Source organism: Paroedura picta, chromosome 3 (assembly GCF_049243985.1).
Source record: "Paroedura picta isolate Pp20150507F chromosome 3, Ppicta_v3.0, whole genome shotgun sequence".
Classification (NCBI taxonomy): Eukaryota; Metazoa; Chordata; class Lepidosauria; order Squamata; family Gekkonidae; genus Paroedura; species Paroedura picta.
In genome coordinates this window covers 97110202-97134044 of record NC_135371.1, presented here as the reverse complement: position 1 = coordinate 97134044, position 23843 = coordinate 97110202, and the positions used below count along the sequence as shown (strand labels likewise).

General features: G+C 44.8%; 1 long non-coding RNA gene across 1 annotated transcript; it reads right to left on the bottom strand.

The window, feature by feature from the left end:
• Nucleotides 1-20075: 20075 nt before the first annotated feature.
• LOC143831270 (uncharacterized) lies at nt 20076-22414 on the bottom strand. Its single transcript, XR_013228778.1, has 3 exons — nt 20743-22414; nt 20508-20588; nt 20076-20328 (listed from the first exon to the last, which is right to left on the bottom strand). It is a non-coding gene; the product is annotated as an uncharacterized LOC143831270 (long non-coding RNA).
• Between the last annotated feature and the right edge of the window lie 1429 nt (nt 22415-23843).

The window sequence follows — 23843 nt, the reverse complement described above, 5'->3', positions numbered from 1 at the left end:
GTCTTTAAGATGCCATTGGACTTATATTTTATTCTTTTTCAACAAATATGGCTAGTTTTCTGGAATTACCATGTCTTTAAGCCATTGATTTTCTTATATTAAAAATGCCCTTGTTTTGCCCCCCTAAACCTCATCCAGGCTTTGCCTAGATAATAGAAGGTGGATAAAGGTGAGAAAAGATCAAGATGAAGTCTCATTACACAATCCATTACTCAAGTGGTTGCGCACAAAGCCTTCTGTCCTGATCCACTGAAAGATAGCTATGATATGCCAATATCAGAGCTGCAGCTTTAATTATAAATTGGGTGATGCAAAATTCATGTGATCCACAGACTATAATGACCTGCGAATGAGTTCATAGTGATACTGAAGGCTTGATGCTTGAAGGAGATGAAGATCTTGGTTTTCTGCTTACATCAAAGAAAGGACATCGTTCTTGATTACTCTTGTCAGGCATGATTCAGATATAGGTGTGCATTTAAGAACTTCTAGGAATCTAGTTAGCTTTCCTATATCATATCATTTAACAAGCCAAATGTATATCTCAGTAATGCTATAAGTTCGTTCTAGGTATATTGCTATTATTTATTGGATTTTTTACCACATCTCTCACATAATGGGCACAGGGCAGTATACACAAGTAAATACTAAAGGAATGAAATTACATAAGTCCATAAAAGTTTCTCCACCCCCCCCCCCAATATATAAAGCAGGTTATCGGAAGCAGTCTCAATCAGTATGCCATCATATATGCATAAGATGTTAAACAATAGTTTATCATCTCACTTGCTAAGAGAATACATTCTTGACTAACTCAATATCTCATAACTTCAAACTCCATGCAAGGTCATTTCCACTTAAAATATCTTCTTAGAATGTATAAAAATGTTAGATTGAAGTCCAGCAACAACTTAGAGACCAACAAGAGACCAACAAGAGTACATTTTAAGAGTCAAAACTCCCTTTATCAGCTGTAAGTAGAAATGGAAGGTGGGGCTGTGCTTGCAGAGAATGAAAAGGTGCCATGCAAGAAAAAAAAGTTAGTTCACACTCACTGTTTTTACCTCCACAAAGTTTATTTAGATTACAAGTTTCTCATACGTATAATATCATTTTGCCCTCAACCAATACTCCTATCTTTGAACCGTATCTTCAGTTTATGAAGTTGGAAATCCTTGCAGTTCTCAAATACTTCTGCATGAGGGCCTCAACCAATTGTATCTGTTGATAATGAGCTAGATCAATGGTCCCCAACCCCCAGTCCGGAGACCGGTACCGGTCAGTGGATCAGTCGGTTCCGGGCTGCGGCTCCTCCTCATCCTCCTCCCCAGCTGCTGCCTCGGGGGCTGCCCTGCCACTCTGCCGCCGGCTCACCTTTGGTGCTCTCCAGCGACCGCCATGGCTGGGGCTTCCCCTCGGCATGGCACTGCACTGCTGCTGCTGGCAGCATCCTCCAGCGGGCAGTGGGAAATCAGGGGTGCCGGCGGGAAAGCAAGTGGAGCAGGGGCTCAGGCGGCGGCAATGTCCCTCGGCAGAAGACTACCCGCCCCCGGGCCTCAGTAAAATTGTCAAGCATTGACTGGTCCCCAGTGATAAAAAGGTTAGGGATCACTGGACTAGATGGCTTCTAATTTACACAAGGTCATATGATTATATTATTGTTTTGCTTGCTTACTGTTCTTCAAGAGTCTTCTGTTCTGGTGTCCAAGGTTCCCTTATTCATATCCCCGAGAGGCCAGGCTTGTTTGGTTTCTATGCACTGCAGCATTTTCTGTGATCTTTTTGGTCAAGTCCAGCAATTGTTCCCCTGTATTTCTGGCCATATCCATGACAACATAATCCTGGGAGACTTACACATTCAAAGCTAGTGTTATCTGGTAATGATACATTATCAATTGTGGCCTATCATTTGTTTGTTGGATCTATGTACTTCTTAAAAAGAGGTCACATTCACAAAGCTGGCCCAAGAAATCTAATATGAAGACGCGACCTCCCCACTGCAGTCTCTCACTCTATTCTTAACTGTAGAGATACCAGCTCATATTTCAACACTACTGAAACAAAATGCTTTAGGAGACAGTCCTCTTGTTCACAGCTTGAATAAAGTACAGAATCCAAGTTAGAATTAATTGTAGAAATTAGGTTTATTAAAAGGAATTATATGGATTAGATCTGGATGGATGATAAATTCGAGTCACCAAGAGTATGAGCAAGTTATTCCACTTAAAATGGAAGGAGAAGGATATCACCTACCATACTTTTATGCATGTTCGTCTAAATATAAATCAGAATCTATATTTTAAAAGTAACCCATGACTCATTTATTATTATTATCATTATTATTTTTATTATTTTTATTATTATTATTATTATTAGATTTATAGCCCGCCACTCCCTTGCGGCTCGTGGCGGGTAACAATATCACAAATCCCCATTAAAACCCCATAAAACAATAATAACATTGCCAATATTGCCGGCATGGCAAGAATGGCAGCTCAACTCCCCCCGTTCCCTCCCACTACTGGCAGGTGGAGAGGAGGTCCTGATGATGTTTTGCTCCAGAACCCGAGTCCCCGGGGGAGGCATAGATCTATTATCAGCCCCAGCCTCAACCATAAACCTGGTGGAGGAGCTCCGTCTTGCAGGCTCTGCGGAACGTTGAAAGATCCCGCAGGGCCCACAGCTCTCCCGGGAGCTCATTCCACCAGGTCAGGGCCAGGACCGAAAAGGCCCTGGCCCTGGTTGAGGCCAGGCGTGCTTCCCTAGGGCCGGGAACGGCAAACAGGTTTTCACCCGCAGAGTGCAAGGCCCTGCGAAGGGCATAGGGCGATAGGCGGTCCTTCAGGTATGTGGGTCCCAACTCGCGTAAAGCCTTGAAGGTTAGAACCAGACCCTTGAACCGAATCCGGGCAGCAATTGGCAACCAGTGCAGCTGCCTCAGCACTGGCTGGATGTGGGCCCTCCAAGATGTGCCAGTGAGGACCCTAGCAGCTGCGTTTTGCACTAGCTGAAGTTTCCGGATCAAGGACAAGGGAAGGCCTGCGTAGAGCGAGTTACAGAAATCTATTCTGGAGGTGACCATTGCATGGATCACTGTGGCTAAGTGTTCGGGGGACAGGTAGGGCGCTAATAGTTGGGCCTGGCGAAGGTGGAAAAACGCCTGGCCCGCTACTTTTTTGACCTGTGTCTCCAAAGTCAGGAAGGCATCAATGGTCACACACAAGTTCCTGGCCTGGGACGTGATGGTGAGTTGCGTCCCTGCCAGGGTGGGTAAGCGCGCTTCCTGGTCCTGTCCCCTACGTCCCAGCCACAGGACCTCTGTCTTGGAGGGGTTGAGTTTCAGGCGACTCTGCTCGAACCATTCTGTCACTGCTTCCAAACATCTGGCGAATGGTTCTGGGGGGGAGTCCGGGCGGCCGTCCATGAGGAGATAGAGCTGGGTGTCATCAGCGTACTGGTGGCAACCCAGTCCAAAACTCCGTACCAGCTGGGCCAGAGGGCGCATAAAGATGTTGAATAATGTGGGGGAGAGGACCGCACCCTGAGGGACCCCACAAGGGAATCTATAGGAACGCGAGAACTCATCTCCCACTGCAACCCTCTGGGTCCGGTCCTGGAGAAAGGAGTGTATCCAGCGAAACGCTGTGGCCTGTATCCCCGTGCCGGCAAGGTGGTGGACCAACAGCTCGTGGTCCACGATGTCAAAAGCGGCCGACAGGTCCAGAAGTACCAGCACTGCCGACCCGCCCTTATCCAGCTGGCGATGGAGGTCATCCAACAGGGCAACCAGCACCGTCTCCACCCCGTGGCCAGGTCGAAAGCCAGACTGATATGGATCGAATGCCGAAGTTTCTTCCAAGAATGCCAGGAGCTGGTCTGCCGCGGCCCTTTCAACCATCTTGCCCAGGAACGCCAAGTGCGACACTGGGCGATAGCTGGCGGGGTCACGCGGATCCAGCGTAGATTTCTTCAGGAGAGGGTGAACCATTTCTTCAGGAGAGGGTGAACCATTTAAAAAGTATCAAAAGGAACAGAGAAAACCTTACTAACCATTCAGTTATGCTATTTTTGGTCGTATTCAGAAATTCCTGATAAACCTTTATCCCAATATAATAAATTTCGTTTTAATTTGCCTGAGAAGTAAGAGTGGGAAGGCATATATAAAGGAAAGCTTCTCTGTAGACTGAGGCTTTCCCCAAAGCTTTCTATAAAAGCTTTCAATGAAGGATGGTTTGAATAAGGACTTTTATTAGATTCTTTTTAATAGTGATTTCAGTTTACAAGAAAAAATATACTAATTTTCAGTTCCCATTGATGCTTACAGACTTTTTAGCAATTGGTTCTGCTATCTGAAAACGTAACTAATTTCTTCCTGTATAAGTGGCACAATGATATACCAGCTACCTCCTCCCATCTGCAAAATTTCCCAGGGTTTCTGTGTGGTAGCCTTTACCTTTAGCTTCAATAAGAATATCTTTCCATACAACAAAACATGTACTGTACCAACAGACAACTCACTTCTTAAAAAAGAAGGCAATTGGTTCTGGATGGAGGATATTCCACCAACAGGAAAAAGGCAGTCCAAGTGTTGGTGGAATGTCCCTCACTCAGGGCCAATTGTGGCTCTTGCTGAGGATTCTTCGCCCACCTTCTCTTTAAAAGGAAAAAAGCTCTGCAGTGCACTCATACAGTGTGCTTCCTTCTCTTTTTGCACCAATCGGAGGGCGGCAATTTCATGCACAAGCAATCCCTCCCTCCTTCTTTCCTGCTCTCCCCCCCCCCAAAAAAAAACTTCCAGATACTTGCCAGTGGCATGCACCTGATCTTCACCTGCAAAGATCCCCTCCCCAATCTGCTCCTGTCCCCTCCTTTCTCAGCCTTCAGTGGTAGTCCATGTTTACTGTGTTGTCTAATCTGCATTCTCTTTCTTTCTGCCTGCCTGCCTTTTTTTTTCCTTTGGGGGGGAAATTGGTGCACATGTGGCATTTTAATATAGTTGGCTTCTGAAAATAAATGACAACATGTTCTGGAAACAGGCCACTGATAGAGTAACTGGATAATGTTAGGGCAAAGTTTTAAAAAACACCTTTCCCCTTTTCTTCCATTCTTTCCCCTTTGGCTTTCCTAGTTGCAAAGGGTGGCATGCCAAAGAATCAGGGCCAATGGTCACTGGCTAGCATGGGGGATGACTTGCTGAGAGGGAGCTCTTCCCCCACTTTGCTGAAGCCACCTCTGCCCTGAGGTTAATGCTCATCCTGTGTGAAGTACAAGGGGCTGCAGGTGGTGGTTGCTGTGAAGAGCCACCCAGAGCCCATTGCCTAAGTTGGACACAGCCATGCCACTCCACCCCCACCTTGGCCTGCAGACTGCCCTTCATTACTACCCATCACTGCTCAACTCCAGCCTATAAAGATCGGTTCCCCAGGTGAAAATGGCTGCTTTAGAGGAGGCAGAGTGGCACAACTGTGTTCCATCTGGGCAATGAGCTCTGGGCGGCCCTTCACACTAACTCCTACATAGAGCCCATTGTAATTTGCACACACAAATATATTTTAAAGAAATAATAGATATATTCATGATCAATTTCTGTCTCTCATACACTTTGCATACATGGTAAATAACAACTTGAGCCCTATTGTTGCACATACATTCAGGAAATGAATGGAGAAAACCCTGCTCATGCAGAAATCTTGTGGGTATCAAACTTCTCTATGCATTGTGCTTAAGTGTACACAAAGTTTATTACTAAAGACATGCCTGCAGAAGGATTGTTTCTTCCTTTCCCCAAAGCTGATTAAATGTATTTGATCTCTGTCATCACACCTCATGTGTGCAGTCTCCCCATAGACCAGCACAAGGTGAATATGTGCAGGATTGAAGCAAGAGGCTCAGCTGACTCAGGAGAAAGATATGCAGAATTTCAACCCTGAAGCCATCATTTCCTGAACTACTAGTTTTGCTCTGAATTTACAATACTCATGTCTGTTTTAAATACATCTTCAATGACCTGATCCTGGAACCTGCTGCGTAAATTCAGCAGCTTATAAAACTGGGTCCCAATCCTATACATAACGGCTTCCTTTACACCTGGCCATTGTGGCACTACTGTTGTGGCTGAAGTATAAGGCCAGGCTGTTTCCCACACTATACATACCAATTTAGCACTCTGTTTAAAAACAAGCTAGGTTCCTTTATGCCTCTAATTTATGACATATAGCTTGTTTATTACAGATTTTCCTCCCTTCATATTTATATCAGAAAGACTAGTATCAAAGCAACCAAAAACAAGCTAGGTTGCTATATCATACTATTTCCTTTTCTCACAGGGTAACACATATAGTTCTATAATAATTCAGAATTCTTACTATGACTTGATCACAATTGCTTTTATATTCCATTTCTCCCTTTGCAATAACACTCTCATAAAACACTCCAAACTTTTGCCTAGAAGCAATTTAAAAGTAAAATGTCACATATTTTTGTAATGTTTTATGGCATTAGTGAGTAATGAAGCAGGAATTAGGAGGTTTAAGTCAGTCAAGGGTTAAAGGAAAGGTCTCAGGAATGTGTATAAAAGACAGAGTAGTACACAAAGTCCATAGCTGAAGTGTACTGACTGGATACCATCTAGTTTTGCAGATAAGGTTTGTTGTGAACTCGGGTATCGACAGAATTATGTGGCTGAACAGATAAATGAAGGGAAACAGCAGGCTGTATATTAAAACTACTTTTCAGACATACTTCTGTGTCCCCTCAATAGCTCCTCCTCCTTCTAATTTGTACTGGTATGCTATAAAACAATCCAGCAAATTATCCATGGCTATTCTAAACAAGTATTCATAGCTCTGGTCCTGCTTTTAGCATGAGAATCATCAGAACTCCATTTGGACACTGAGCCCAGGGAAAACAATTTTTTCACAGAATTGGTATGACAGACCTAGAGTTGTCCATCATGTATATCATTATCATTATCATTATTATATTTGTTACCTGCCGCTATCAGTAAGCCGTCTCATGGTGAGTTACAGAATAAAACCCCACATAAAACAATCATTATAACCCCACAAAAATTGACCCCATCTCAGTGTGCTATGAGGGAATCAGCAGATGCTGATTGTTCACCCCGATGATGGTCTGGCCTAATGCACTCTCCTGGGGCTCTCCTGGAGGGACCCATGATCTTCCGTGCCATGGCCTCAACCATAAACCCAGTGAAAGATCTCTATTTTATAGGCTCTGCAGAACATAGAAAACTTCCACAGGGCCCTCAGCTCTTCCAGGAGCTTATTCCACCGGGTTGGGGCCAGGACCGAGAAGGCCCTGGTAAAGGTCAGGCAGGCTTCTCAGGGACCAGGAATCATCAACAAGTTGGAATGAACATAACGTAAAACCCTGTGGGGGGCATAGGGCAATAGGATCTGATATGTGGGTCTCAGACTGCAAAGGGCCTTACAGGTCAAAACAGAACCTTGTACCTAATCCGGACTACAACTGGTAACCAATGCAGCTGCCTCAGCACAGGCTGGATATGAGCCCTCCAAGATGTTCCTCTGAGGATCCTAGCTTCTACATTTTGCACCAGCTGCAATTTCCAGGTCAGAGACAAGGGTAGGCCTGTGTAGAACAAGTTACAGAAGTCAATTCTGGAGATGACAATTGCATGGATCACCATGGCCAGTTGTTCTGAAGACAGGTAGGGCACTAGCAGTCTCACCTGGAGAAGATGGTAAAATGCCTGGTGGGTTACCCTCATGACCTGCACCTCCATGGATAGTGAGGTGTCCAGTATCACCCTCAAATTCCTGACCAGGGGCACAATGTTCAATTGCGTCCTAGCCAGGGTGGGTAAACATGCTTCCTGACCCGCCCTCTTCCTTCCTAGCCTAGGACCTCTGTCTTGGGGAGGTTGAGTTTCAGATGGCTCTGCTCAAACCACCCAGCTACAGAATCCAAACATCTGGAAAATTGTTCCAGGGGGACTCTGGGTAGATTCACCTTTTTCTCTCTCCAAAGAACAATGGAAGAAAAGCTGGTGCAGGATGGCCTGCTCAGTAATATGCCCCTCCAATGCAAGGGCATTATTTTTTTCAGTGTGGGAAGAATCACCACAGGATCTGGCACACTGGAAGCTCTTCTTCAGTTCTCATTCAAAGACCTTGATGGACTTCGAAGTTTGTATCTTTGCTTAGGATTGCACTGTTAGTTCCTTGCACACACTTGTACATTTTCTAAAGGAGGGAACAGGATCTTGGATATGAACTCACATGAACTGAAGGCAGCATTTTCACATCAAGGATGCCTGAGCTGTTTTTGGTTGGCTTTTTAGTATGGATCATGACTAGTGAGAGTTTTACCCCCTTTCCAAACCAAGGGCCATTCCGCACCAGGATCTATGTGGCAAATTGGTTGCGGGATGAAAAAACAGCATTTTAAATAGTGGAATTCGTCGTTATGCATACCTGGCTTTGAAGTGGAATCCAGTTGCATTTCTATCGTTTCCCACAGGTTTCCGGTCTCTGCAAAAATCGCTAGCCAGGAAGCAATATTGCCAAGCTCGTCCCACCCCTGGCCGTCAAGCAGCCAATGGGCGGTCGTTATCATGATCCCAAAAAGCCCCTTTCCCTTTAAGGAAGTTTAAAAAAAACCATACACATACGCGTTGCAACGAATCTGCGTTGATTCGTTGCAACGGAGAGACCATCTAGGTAGCAGGTGGTGTTTGAGCTGCCGCTCCCCCCGAGTAAACCCCCCCCCCGATTTTCGGCCGAAAATACAGTAAAAAATAAAGGGAAAATAAGCCAGCAAACGGGGCTGTGTGTAGTTTCGTGCTTAGTGACTTAAAACAGCTCTGCAGCCAGGGAAGCCTCGCTGGGTAAACGAAGGCTCACCGGTGCGTGGATCTCCGCTCGCTCGGAGAAAAAAAAATGGCGATCGCTTCTCCGGAAGATCAGAGGAGAGAGCTAGGGGGAGGGACTTTGCAGAAACCGCAACAATGGTAACGCACAGAACATTTTCGCTAGTGTTGCTGATTGGTTGCAAGAGTGTAGCGCTTTCCGGAGGGTGAATCCACTTTTTGGGATTTCCCTGAAAGCGTTACAACGAAGCGCTTTTTGCGGATCGGTTTCAGGAGTGTTGCAGATTGTCAACGACATTGTGCATAATGGCAAAACTGTAGCGATTTCAATTTGTAACCATTGTGCTATTTTGGACAAGTGCGGAATGGCCCCAAATCTTGATGCACAAAACATAAAATTTTCTGCATTACTGCATGTTGTTACCAGATGTTGCCATAACTCTTTCAACCATGCAAAATTATTGGTATGCCCTTGCATACATGATTTCATTCATAAAGATTTATATTTCTCCTTAATTAAATTAACTCTTCTCCATTTTCCTTATAAAGCATTTCTATTGTCTTACTAGTAGTTCCAGAGTATTTCAAAAATTTGTTATACTATGGTAGTTTCTAAAGGATCTTTTTAACAGAGCTTAAAAGTGAATGTAATCCCTGGGCCCCTGGAGATCTCTTGACTTTTCTATAAAAGAGAACATTCAGTCTTTCAGAAATGCAAATCTAGTAATTTGTTACCAGTTTTGTTTTGATGACAATTGCTAGGAAGGCTTAATAAGCAAAACCATGCTGCCCTAAGGTCGCTATGGACCAGGTCTCAAAGATATATGTCAATGGCTGTAAAAAGGGATATCTACCTATGGATGCCACCAAAACTGTCAAAACTATCTTCGTGTTCTTAAAAAATCTGAATGGGCATAGATGTAATAATTATGATAATTTCTTATAAGTACTGTCTATATGGTATTTGGCAATAACTGGTATTTATTATTTACTATTAAATTTTATTTTCAGTATGCCAATAAAAGGTACTGTACTGTGTGTGAATAGTACTATCCAGAAAACAGTAAAGAACTGTTGTTGGTTGTTGTTAAAGAACCAATTTGTTGGTTGTTAAAGAACCAATTTGTTACAGGGGGGAAAAAACATAGTTTATTGTTTAATGAATACATTTTAAGCTTGCTTCGTCATTTCTTTTTGTAAACTGACACCACACAGGTATGATGTGCAATTTGTGGGATTTGCAGGGATAGAACATTAAGGCAGTTTCCACTCTGCAGAAGATCTATATATATAATCATGGGACTTACATGATGTCTCATGTAGCCTTGCAGGATCTGACAGATCTAAAACAAAAGAAGCTTCTGTGTGGAAATTCAGTATACTGAGGCAGAAAACGATAAAATAACAAAGTACTTGTAATTTGTGCAGCTATTTTCTATGTCAATACTCAACACACTTATTGTAAGGATCTGTTCTAGATAAAAACCAAAGCAGAAAATTGTTTAGAATATCGTACCCAACACATACAATTTTACACATGATTGTTAGTAACTGGATGACTAAATAACCCACCTAAACATAAGAAACATAGCTCAAATTCAACTTTCCAAAGTATTTAAAAGCCCTGCAAAGAACCACAAACTGGCAACTGGACTGGACCTGCAACTGATCCTGGGAAGTTACAGTGAGGGGTGGTGTATAAATCAAACAAACAAACTGAAAACAGTCAGGCTCAAATATTACAGTGCAAACAAATCCATGGTTGGGATGCACAAAAGGCCAGATTAATACAGATTACTGCAACTGGTGCTCAAGCATATATCAGGATACATGGTTCTTTAAATCTATTGGTTATGAAGGACTTTATAGGTAAACGAATCTTGAAGAGAGCCAATGAAGAATAACCAGCACCTGATGAGATGGGCAGTGGTTTCTGTTTCCTCAAGGGGAGCCCAGTATAGAGTGTATTACGGTATCCAATCTACTAGAGAGATCAAGTAAGGATAAATAAGGAGACGGCTTATGAGCCAGATATGACTGAACAAAGACACTTAGTGAAACTGTGCCAATCTGCTTATCCATCAGCAAGCTCCCCCACAATCTCCTCAGGATCAACCAGTGATAAACTCACCAGCCAAGACTGTGCACTTCCCCCCATACCATTCCCCAGGAGTCTCCATCTTGTCTGGATTTAATTTTGCCTGGTTCCTGCCATAGCCATTTGATCCATGCTTCAACACACTCATTGAAAAGACCTTTGGAAAAATGATGCTGACTGCACTGAGCAAAGTTCCATTTGCTCACTTACTATCCCACACTCTTTCTTGACATTTTTGTTTTTAGCTAGCACATGCATTTTTGCAGCCAATAAATAAACAGATGACCAGGTTTTGCAGGCATACAAGCATGCTTCCTGGCGACTCTTTGGTGGCCTTGGTGGAGGACCACCCCTTGTGAGAGGGAGAGTGACCACCCCTTGTGGCACCCCGCATGGTAGTCCAAACAGGTCAGATAACTCCTTTCCCAATGCAACCCTCTTTTCTACCAATTTTTACGGGGTCCATTCCTTGGGAGAAATCCTTCTTAAATATGTCATGAACCCCTTGTTCCTGTTCCAGTTTCCATATTCTTCTTCCTGCATTCTTCCCGGGACTCCTGTCCGATCTTGGCATCCCCATGAGGCTTGGAGTGCCACCCCTCTTCTGCTCTCAGCTTGCATTTCAAAGGCTGTACCCTGGTTTCCATAGCGCCTCGCTATCTCCCTTCCTCAAGGCTGCCTTCTCCGGAGCCCAAAACAATAGATGGGGAAATTGCTTTAACACCACTCCATATCAACGGACGCTGTGATCTTACTTTCCTGTGAGAATGCCCAATTCCCGCTTAAGTTGGTTTCTTGCCTTGCCCCTTTCCCACGGCACAGGTATATATGTCCTGCCACCCCCTACTACAGTGTCTCTGTCAACACTTGCTGTCTGTGAGCATATGCAACGTGTGGACTTTGCTGACTCTTCCAAATAAAGACTTTTCACTTAAAGCTTTCTGCTGAAGCCAGATAGTGATGTCGTTGTCATTAGTTTGCTGGGTCTCAACTGCTTGGTTCCTGACAAAATGAAGATGACAATTAAGCTTGCACTTAAGGGGATTTATTTGGGAGAAATATTGTACATTCAAAACAAACGCAAGCAAAACATACGAACACAAAGGGCCATTCCGCTCAGGCTATAATGTTGCCAAATGGTAGTGAAAGTGAATTTCACTACGAGAAAAACTGACAGCGATAAAGCAAGCAGCCGACTGTAGCGTAAAATAGCCTCCCTAAGTTCAGCTATTATCACAACGCACTAGTTTCCGATCTCGCCGGAATTGCAACAAAGCGTGAGATATTTTTTTGCGTTTTGTCTCGCCCCCGGCCATGACTCAAAGTGAACAGCCAATGAAACATAGGTACCTGCTACTATAACCACAAACAACTTTTCCCTTTAATTTTCCCTTTATTATTTTTTAAACACAAAAACATATGTTATAAAATCATAGAATCATAGAGTTGGAAGAGGCCATACAGGCCATCTAGTCAAACCCCCTGCTCAACGCAGGATCAGCCCTAAGCATCCAAGAAATGTGTGTATCCAACCTTTGCTTGAAGACTGCCTGTGAGGGGGAGTTCACCACCTCCTTAGGCAGCCTATTCCACTGCTGAACTACTCTGACTGTGAAAAAATTTTTCCTGATATCTAGCCTATATCGTTGTACTTGTAGTTTAAACCCATTACTGCGTGTCCTCTCCTCTGCAGCCAACAGAAACAGCATCCTGCCTTCCTCCAACTGACAACCTTTCAAATACTTAAAGAGGGCTATCATGTCCCCTCTCAACCTCCTTTTCTCCAGGCTGAACATTCCCAAGTCCCTCAACCTATCTTCAGAGGGCTTAGTCCCTTGGCCCCAGATCATCTTCGTCGCTCTCCTCTATACCCTTTCAATTTTATCTACGTCCTTCTTGAAGTGAGGCCTCCAGAACTGCACACAGTACTCCAGGTGTGGTCTGACCAGTGCCATATACAATGGGACTATGACATCTTGTGATCTGGATGTGATGCCCCTGTTGATACAGCCCAAAATGGCATTTGCCTTTACCGCTGCATCACACTGCCTGCTCATGTTCAGTTTACAGTCCACAAGTACCCTAAGGTCTCGTTCACACAGTGTTACCTAGAAGCCCATCCAGTAGGCATGCTTTTCAATTTTCTGACACAGATGCAGAACTTTACACTTACCTTTATTAAATTGCATCTTGTTCTCATTTGCCCATTTTTCCATTGTGTTCAGATCTCGTTGAACTCTGTCTCTATCTTCTGGAGTATTTGCCAGTCCTCCCAATTTGGTGTCATCTGCAAACTTGATGAGTAGTCCCTCCACCCCCTCACCTGAGGTACCCCGCTACTCACCTCTCTCCAGTCTGATGAAACACCATTGACAACAACTCTTTGAGTACGGTTCTCTAACCAATTCCCTATCCACTTAACTATCTGAAAATCCAGATTGCAGTCCTTCAACTTATCCATCAGAACATCATGGGGAACCTTATCAAAAGCTTTACTAAAATCCAAGTAAATGACATCAACTGAATTCAACGATCCAGCAAACCTTTTACTCGGTCAAAAAAGGAAACCAGGTTGGTCTGACAGGACCTGTTAGAGACAAATCCATGCTGACTTCCTTGGATCACCAAATTGTCCTCCAGATGTTTGCAGATCGCTCCCTTTAATATCTGCTCCATTATCTTCCCCACAACAGAGGTCAGACTCACTGGTCTGTAGTTTCCCGGGTCCCCTTCCTCCCTTTTTTGAAGATCGGAATAACGTTTGCTCTCTTCCAGTCCTCCGGGACATCTCCAGTCCTTAAAGAGGTCCCAAAGATGATGGACAAGGGCTGTGCAAGTTCTCTGGAAAGTTCTTTGAGCACTCTCGGGTGCATTTCATCCGGACCAGGGGATTTGAACTCATCCAGTGCAGCTAAATGCCTCTCGACAACCTCTCTATCCATGTTAACCTGCCATCCAGACACTATCCTTTGGCTACTGCCATCTCTAGATGTGCCTACACCCTTTGACCTGTGGGAAAAAACAGATGTAAAATAGGCACTAAGCCTTTCTGCTTTCTCTGCAACTTCCATTAGAGTTTGTCCATCCGCACCCAACAGTGGGCCTATTGCCTCCTTTACTTTACGTTTCCCCCTTCAAGGATCGCTGCCTTGTTGTGGCAAGGGGGCTTGCGTAGCTCAGTGAAGCTATGAGCTATGCCGTGCAGGGCCACCCAAGACGGACAGGTCATAGCTGAGAGCTCTGACAAAAGGTGATCCACTGGAGAAGGCAATGGCAAACCACTCCAGTATCTTTGCCATGAAAACTCTATGGACAGTTCCAATAGGCATAACGATATGACGCCGGAAGATGAGCCCCTCAGGTCGGAAGGTGTCCAATATGCTACTGGGGATGAGCAGACTGCTAGTACGAGTAGCGCCAGAATGAATGAAGCGGCTGGGCCAAAGCCGAAAGGACGCTCAGTTGTGGAAGTAACTGGTGGCGAAAAGACAGTCCGATGCTGTAAAGATTTTTATTCCATAGGAACCTGGAATGTCAGATCCATGAATCAAGGCAAGCTGGACGTGGTTAAACAAGAAATGAGAAGACTGACATTTTAGGAATCAGTGAACTAAAATGGACAGGAATGGGTGAATTTAATTCAGATGACCATCAGGTATACTACTGTGGACAAGAATCTCGCAGAAGAAATGGAGTAGCCTTCATAATCAATAAGAGAGTAGGAAAAGCAGTCTTGGGATACAATCCCCAAAATGACAGAATGATCTCAGTTCGAATCCAAGGCAAACCATTCAACATCACAGTGATCCAGGTCTATGCCCCAACCACTGCTGCTGAAGAGGATGAAGTTGATCAGTTCTATGAAGCCCTACAACACCTTCTAGAAGCAACGCCAAAAAATGATGTGCTTATCATCATGGGGGAATGGAATGCTAAAGTAGGAAGCCAAAAGATAACTGGGATAACAGGCAAGTTTGGCCTTGGAGTACAAAATGAAGCAGGGCACAGGCTGGTAGAATTTTGTCAAGAGAATACAATGGTCATAGCAAACACTCTTTTCCAACAACCCAAGAGACGACTCTACAACATGGACATCACCAGACAGTCAACACAGAAATCAGATTGACTATGTACTCTGCAGCCAAAGATGGAAAAGTTCTATACAGGCAATAAAAACAAGACCAGGAGCTGATTGTGGTTCAGATCATGAGCTTCTTGTTGCGAAATTTAGGCTTAAATTGAAGAAAGTAGGGAAAAGCACTAGGCCACTCAGGTACGAACTAAATCATATCCCCGACGAATATACAGTAGAGGTGACAAATAGATTTAAGGAATTAGATCTGATAGACAGAGTGCCTGAAGAACTATGGACGGAGGTTCGTGACATTGTACAAGAGGTAGCAACTAAAACCATCCCAAAGAAAAAGAAATGCAAGAAATCAAAATGGCTGTCTGAGGAAGCTTTACAAATAGCTAAGGAGAGAAGGGAAGTGAAAGGCAAGGGAGAAAGAGAAAGATACACCCAATTGAATGCAGAATTCCAGAGAAAAGCTAGAAGAGATAAGAATGCCTTCTTAAATGAACAGTGCAAACAAATAGAAGAAAACAATAGAATGGGGAGGACCAGAGATCTTTTCAAGAAAATTGGAGATATGAAGAGAACGTTTCATGCAAAGATGGGTATGATAAGGGACCAAAATGGTAGGGACCTCACAGAAGCAGAAGAGATTAAGCAAAGGTGGCAAAATTATACAGAAGAACTATACAAGAGCGAGCTTAACATCCCTGATGACCACAGTGGGGTAGTTACTGACCTGGAGCCAGACATCCTGGAATGTGAAGTCAAATGGGCCTTAGGAAGTCTGAGCAACAATAAAGCTAGTGGTGGTGACAGCATTCCAGTTGAACTATTCAAAATCTTAAAGGACGAAGCAGTAAAAGTGCTACACTCAATATGCCAGCAAATTTGGAAAACTCAGCAATGGCCACAGGATTGGAAAAGGTCAGTTTACATTCCAATCCCAAAGAAGGGCAATGCCAAAGAATGTTCAAACTACCGCACCATTGCACTCATTTCTCATGCTAGCAAAGTTATGCTCAAAATCCTACAAGCTAGGCTCCAGCAATATGTGGACCGAGAACTTCCAGAAGTACAGGCAGGATTTCGAAGAGGTAGAGGAACTAGAGATCAAATTGCCAACATACGCTGGATCATGGAAAAAGCTAGGGAGTTCCAGAAGAACATCTACTTCTGCTTCATTGACTATGCTAAAGCCTTTGATTGTGTGGAGCACAACAAATTGTGGCAAGTTCTTAAAGAGATGGGAATACTAGAGCATCTTATTTGTCTCTTGAGAAATTTATATGCAGGTCAAGAAGCAACAGTGAGAACTGAACATGGAATCACTGACTGGTTCAAAATTGAGAAAGGAGTTCGGCAAGGCTGTATACTGTCGCCTTGCCTATTTAACTTGTATGCGGAGCACATCATGAGAAAGGCGGGATTAGAGGAGTCACAAATTGGGATCAAGATTGCAGGGAGAAATATCAACAACCTCAGATATGCAGATGATACCACTCTAATGGCAGAAAGTGAAGAGGAACTAAAGAGCCTGTTGATGTGGGTGAAGGAGGAGAGTGCAAAAGTTGGCTTGAAACTCAACATCAAGAAAACAAAGATCATGGCAGCCGGCCCTCTCAATTCCTGGCAAATAGATGGGGAAGAAATGGAGATAGTGACAGATTTTATTTTCCTCGGCTCCAAGATCACTGTAGATGGGGACTGCAGCAAAGAAATTAAAAGACGCTTGCTCCTAGGGAGGAAAGCTATGGCAAATCTAGACAGCATCCTAAAAAGCAGAGACATCACCCTACCAACAAAAGTGCGTTTAGTCAAGGCTATGGTCTTCCCAGTTGCAATGTATGGCTGCGAAAGTTGGACCATAAGGAAGGCCGAGCGTCAAAGAATTGAGGCTTTTGAACTCTGGTGCTGGAGAAGACTCTTGCGAGTCCCTTGGACTGCAAGGCGAACAAACCGGTCAGTCCTAGAGGAGATCAGCCCTGACTGCTCTTTAGAAGGCCAGATCCTGAAGATGAAACTCAAATACTTTGGCCACCTCATGAGAAGGAAGGACTCCCTGGAGAAGAGCCTAATGCTGGGAGTGATCGAGGGCAAAAGAAGAAGGGGACGACAGAGAATGAGGTGGATGGATGGAGTCACTGAAGCAGTAGGTGCAAACTTAAAAGGACTCCAGGGAATGGTAGAGGACAGGAAGGCCTGGAGGATCATTGTCCATGGGGTCGCGATGGGTCGGACACGACTTCGCACATAACAACAACAACTTTACGTTTGCTCCTCACATAACTGAAAAATCTTTTCTTGTTACAATGGGCTTCCCTGGCCAATCTTAGCTCACTCTCAGCTTTGGCCTTTCTGATCATTGATCTACAGTGCCTAGTAACCTGTAGGTACTCTTCTTTAGAGCTCTGTCCTTCCCTCCATTTCCTGAACATTTTCCTTTTCTTTCTTAGTTCCTCTTGAAGTTCTCTGTTCATCCAAATAGGCTTCTTAGAGCTCCTGCAGTGTGTTCGTCTTTCTGGGATAGTCATTGATTGAGCATGCAATAGCTCTTGTTTGAGTAGCGCCCACCCTTCACATGCTCCCTTCCCTTCCAGCATTCTCGTCCATGGTATGACACTCATCATGTCTCTGAGTTTATTAAAGTTTGCCCTACGAAAATCCAACATCCGCGTCTGGCTACAAGCTTCCTTGGCTCTCCATCTCAAAAGGAATTCTATGAGGACATGGTCACTTCCCCCTAGGGTCCTCACCTCCTTCACCTCATCCACCAACTCTTGCCTGTTGGTCAGTATTAAGTCCAGTATGGTTGAACATCTTGTGGGTTCATCTACCATTTGATAAATGATAAATGTTGTAACAAATATGCGATTACTCATTGCTCCAAATATAGCTGTAATTTGGTGTGTCTTAAAAAATTGTTTCAAGTTTTTCCCCCTGGGTAAACCAGAACAAAGCATGCACACCCACTGGACATGCCCACACAGTACCTGCTTAAAGGTGAACATGCACACACCTCGGTGCCATTTCCTTTTGTCAGCGTTTGACTCTCACCATCTTAACCCTTGCCTGTTGATTTTTTTTTTGAGGGGGGGTTGATTCCAGAGCAACGTTGCAATGGAGAACTATTTTATGGAATTGCTGTTGCGTATGGTCATCCTTGCAGGATGTGTTCCGGCCACCGTTTTGAGATTGATGGCTCATGCGTTGGTATACCGGCAGAAAGCGATCTCCATCAGGAGAACCGCACGAATCAGAAGGGCTTTAATGCACAAGAATTTGAGGCGGGCTCATGTGGGGGCCAGGAGGAGGTGGCAAGCTCTTTCAGAACTGCGTTTTCTGAGGCAGTTCTGGGTCGAGGAAAGATCTAAGGACTGGTGGAACAATTGTGTTTTTTGCAACTGGAGTGATGACCAATGGATCATGAACTTTCGCATGACCAGGTCAACATTTATGGAGATCATGGAGGTTCTCCGTTGCCGCATGGAGTGTCGGTGTACCGGCATGAGGATGCCCGTTCCTGTGGAGAAGCGAGTAACAGCCGCCCTCTGGTACCTGGCAACCCCGAACTACTTGAGAACTGTTGCCCAACAGTTTGGCTTGGGCGTCTCAACAGTGGGCGAGATCGTCAAGGAGTTCTGCTTTGCCATGGAGGCAGAGCTCTACAGCAAGGTGGTGTGCCTAGGAGACTGGCTTGGAGAGGTAGGTCGCTCTGAGATTTTTAAGAGGGGTGATGTTTTCTACCAGCAATGTGTTTATAACTTTTGCAATCCAAACCTATGTGACCTCAAGGTTAATTGTGCCTAAAAAAATGTTTTCTTCAGTGTTTAACATCGCAGTAACAATTCGCCCTCACCCTCATATTAATGTCTTCCTTCTTCTCCCCCCACAGCATGGATGGATTCGGTAGGCGTGGATTCCCTCACTGTTTTGCAGCAGTGGATGGCACCCACATCCCCATCAGAGCACCGGAGGGCTCCATTAAGGAATATGGGAACAGAAAGGAATTCTGCTCTGTTCTCCTCTGGGAGGTTTATAGATGCCGAGGTTGGATGGAGTGGAAGAAGGCATGATGCCCTAGTCTTTCATGAATCCAACTTGAGACGTGCTATGGATGAGGGGGCCTTTGTTCCTGGAAACCCCAAGGTTACAATCGAGGGAGTTCAGGTCCCAGCTCTGATCCTTGGGGATGGCGCGTATCCACTGTGTAAATGGCTGATGGTGCCTTACAAAAGGCCCAGGACTAATGTGCAAATTTTTTACAACTTGCGGCACTCAAGCGCTAGAAATGTGGTGGAGCACGCCTTTGGACAATTAAGGGGAAGGTTTCATTGCTTGATGAATAGGCTGCATGTCCACATTGACAACGTTACCCCCCTGATAATAACCTGTGTGATCCTCCATAATATATGTGAGGAGAAGGGTCACCGAGTTCCATACCCCTTGGAGGAGCCTGAACCCGTGGTGCTTCATGAGGATGTCTCTCTCTCCAAGCCTAGAAGAAAAAGGATTTATGAGGAGGGTTGCAGAGTTCGGGATGCTGTTGCATCCCGAACTCTATAGGCATAGGCGCTCGTTTTGAATATGTTTACTAACGTTTGTTCGTTACTGTTTAATAAAGTTACAGTACTGTTTTCTAAGCCTCATCTCCTTCTTCTCGCATCTCGATGAAACGATTATGGGGGGAGGTTAGTTATTTGCGACCAACACTGTAAACAGACTCCCATAGAAGCCCACGACGTGGGGATTGGAAGTCCTTTCACCTACAGAAAAAGCTTCCTGTTCCACGGCAAAGCATGGCGCCCCCTGTGCTGCGTGTTGTTACCCAGCAATCATAGCATGCTATTAAGTGGCATCATCTCATTGGATGATTAATTGGAAACTTTTAAAACTTTGAGCGGGGAGGCGTGTTAACGCATCTTCATTGCTCCGAGGTCACTCCGCACAATGGCTGCCGAGGTTGGATGGAGTGCTTTTTGGCAGGGTGCTTTTTGGAAGGGTGCTTTTTAGCAGTGGGCGGAGCCCACTCAGCCTTCCCTCCTCCCTCCTCAGCCTGGCCTCCTCCCTTTCCATCTGGCAGTGGTTTTCCTCAAAGCGGAGCATGGCCTGCTCGAAGGCGCGAGAGTGTCTCATGTCCTCCTCTGTTTGCTCCAGCAGCCTCTGCCCAACATTTATCAGCAGGGCAACGTGTCGCTGCCTCCTGTGTTCTCTTAGCAGTCTCTCTTCTGCTGAAAGAGTCCCTCTTTGGTCCCTTGGGTCTGGCCCCCTCCTCTTCTGAGTCCTCATCAGAGTGTGGCTCTGAAAACACAAGATCAGGCTTTAGGATCAGCACAAAGCACTTTTCAAGACAAACTCCCCCCCCCCTTTAAGACCACATGCAGTAGGCACACCCATGAGTTGGTGCATCCTGTTTTAACACAACAAGATGCATGAACACTATGTTAATGAACACATAAAAGGCTTTCCTCCATGCTTACCTGTTGGTCATTCCCTTTCCAACTGGGTGAACGGTCTCCTTGGTGCACGTGCTTGTGTTTGCTGAGTCCCAGGAACACAATCTGCAGGTTCAAAGAATGGTTTTTGATTTTAAAAATTTCTTTAGAAACCCCATCCACATCGGTCATCCAACTCAGTTACTTTGGTGACCACACAAAGGGAAATCCCAGCACACACCTTGTTCCCCCCCCTAAGAAAACAAAAGAAAATACACACCTATTTGCATAGAGGCTCCTGAGTCACTATCTGGGTCCTGATCCTGGGTGTTGGCCTCTATTGGGAAAACAGTCTGTGGGCCATTCAGCTGTGTTTCTATTGGAATGGAGAAAAGGGGAAATCAGCAAACCCCCCCCCCTGCTCATCCAAGCACATATTAGTGGAAGCTGGGTTAACTTGGGGAAGCATGGGGAAGCAGGACCCCGAACAAGCAGAGGTTAAGCTTGCCAAAGGAAAGGGTTGCAACGAATTAATGTTTTCCACCTACAAATATTAACCTGAGAAATGGCTAAACACAGCAGCAAGAGAAGGAAGCTTACCTGAGGCGAGGGCCGTTTGGGGAAAAACAATCTCCTCCTCTCTGTGGATAATTGCAAGGACGTCTAGAGTTACCAGATCTGTTCCCCCTCATTGTTGCAGAACTAGATGCTGGATCCTACCGGTGGATGGTCCATCTTCTGGATCGTCCTCCTGAGATGGCTTTATTCATGGGGGGGGGGGGGGCAGGCCGCCTGACTACCTTCAGGCTTCTTTCCACCCACTTTGGCCTCCCGTCGCCCTCTCCCTCCCCGTACAGTGCATGCTGCAGTTCGTAAAACAGGCAGGTTACTTTTCCCGCCCTGGATTTCTTATTGTGGGCAATGCAGCGCATGTATTCTGAGCGCATGGTCTTGGTTTTAGACCGGCACTCTAGACCAGTTCTTTGGTGGCCAAGCTCTCTCATCTTCATACCTACCTGCTCAAATACTTCCCGGTTATGAAGGGAAGATCTGAATGAGTCCAGAATTCTTTCCTCCGAGAAAAAGGCCATTAAACCCCGGATTTTAGACTCCCTCTAGTGGGCCCTCTGCCGATGCCCTGAACGCAGGATGATTGCAATGCAGAATCCATCTTGATTCGGCTGCTGCAGGAGGGAAATGGAGGTGCAGAGGAGTGCGCAAGCCTCGATTCTTTCTTCCTGCTCAAGGGAAGAAGGCGGAAACGTTGGCTACTGATTGGTTTGAAGGCCCTCTGGCATCTCTTGATTGGAGCTCTCGTGTCATGTGATTTGTTTGAAATTCCCACAGGAAAGCAACCGCGAAGATGAAGCTACACACCGCTATCTACAAAATGGCTGTGTGTACTGTTCTAAATATCAAATAAGTAAGAGGTCTTAAACACAGACCCATGAAGAGACTTGTGAAAAGAGGCACTAATCCCCAGACCAAGGTCATTGTCAGCAAGTTTATTAAAACCCTTTGTATCTCCATTCTTCTTTTGTTTAAGGAGACGTGTGCTCACATGTGCGTTACTCCTGTGTGTGCTACCAATAAACAAAAAATATCCCCCTCTCACATGAACAGTGTATTAAACATTTAGGAAACTGTTTGTGGCATAGGATACATGGTTGAATTTCAAAGTGGGTGCTGATCTATTGCTGACACACCTGTTACTCCATTCCCCTTTGTTTAAGGAGCCGTGTGCTTGCGTGTGCGTTACTCCTGTGTGTTCTACCAATAAATAAAAAATATCCCCCTCTCCCAAGACCACTGTATAATACATTTAGGAAAAATGCTTGTGAACTGGGATACATTGTTCAATTTCAAAGTGCGTGCTGATCTTTTGCCGACACACCTTTGTCTCTTCATTCCCCTTGGATTATGGAGCCGCGTACTCACCTCTGCGTTACTCCTGGAGGTTAAAAAAAAAAAAACTTTGCCATCTCCCGGAAGCTTGGGGGGCGGAGCGAGAGAAAGAACTTATCCATAACGCAACACTGAAAACGCACATGTCTTTTTCAAATGTGTTGCAGGTTGTTCTCAAGAGTCTAGCCGTTTTTTTTTTAAGGGGGAATCCACTTTTCCCAATTCCCCAAAAATTGCTACAACAAAGCGTTTTTTGCGTGACTGTTGCAGGAGTGTTGCAGATTGTGTACGACGTCGTGAATAGCGAAAAATAAATAGCGTTACACAATGGTAACACTTCAGCAACATTAGCGCTGTGCGGAATAACCCTAAGTTCTCAGAAAAAAAGGTTAGGGAGATACTGCACCTGTCCTGGGTCCAAGCACCAAAAACATGGGGTTGATGACATCAGGGGTGGAAAGGATGCCAAGTGTGGTAGGATTAACACAACACACATACACAGACTTTGGGGTGTGTGCAAGGCTTGATATAGAATTTGAAATTCCCAAGCCAGCTCTAGGAGATACGTAATTGATGATTGGTTGTGGGTTATGGATGAATCTGATAGGGTGGCTGGTATATGAGGTCACTAGAGTGGGAGGTATGGAGTAAACTCAAGCGGAGCGATACCTCCAGTAGCTATAATGTGTCACTAATGGCCCTGTATTGTTTAATCAGGAAGGACTCTGGGGGGGGAGTACAATGGAATACATTTAGGGATAAGAGATGCTGCTAGGCAGAAATTGCACTGAATAAAAGAGACATAAGAAGTTGCAATTAGTACCTGGAAAGTACTACTAGTCTTTGGCTGAGAGGGGATCGTTTTACATACTGTGCACAGGAAGTAGAAGATAATGAGCAAGCAGGAAGTAGAAGATAAGGTTCTTGTCCAGTTCAGACCAGATGGAAATCTGGACTGGCTTTTCTAGGAAAGAGAAAGAAAACTAGTGAAGCCAAAGCAGGATGGAAGCCTGGCATGGCTTCCTAGGTTTCTTGAGGGGTCCTACTGACTCCATAGTCAGTCTCTGCCAGGCTTGTTTCTGCATGTACCAGCCTGCTCAGAGTCCAGTCATGGGTTTGAAGGTGTCTCTGTGTGAGGCATCCTTCCATTATGGGCCATTTTTATGATAACACTGTTATCCTGCCAGAAGATTTAGATCTATATTTTGTTCTGTTTATGTAATTTACTATGTTGTGATCAGCTCTTGAGTCCTGGCAGAAAGGGACAAAATAAATTTAACTATAAATAAATAAAAATAAAATAAATTTAGAGAAAAAGGGGGAAATGGGGTACTGCATCCTTACCAGCAGGAATCTGTTGAAGGAAGCAAAATCAAGAGGCTGCAGTTAAGACAAAACACAATCTGTGATAAGGGAAAACCATACATACAACATGATCAGCCACTGAAATAATTTTTGGCTAAGGTATACCAGGTC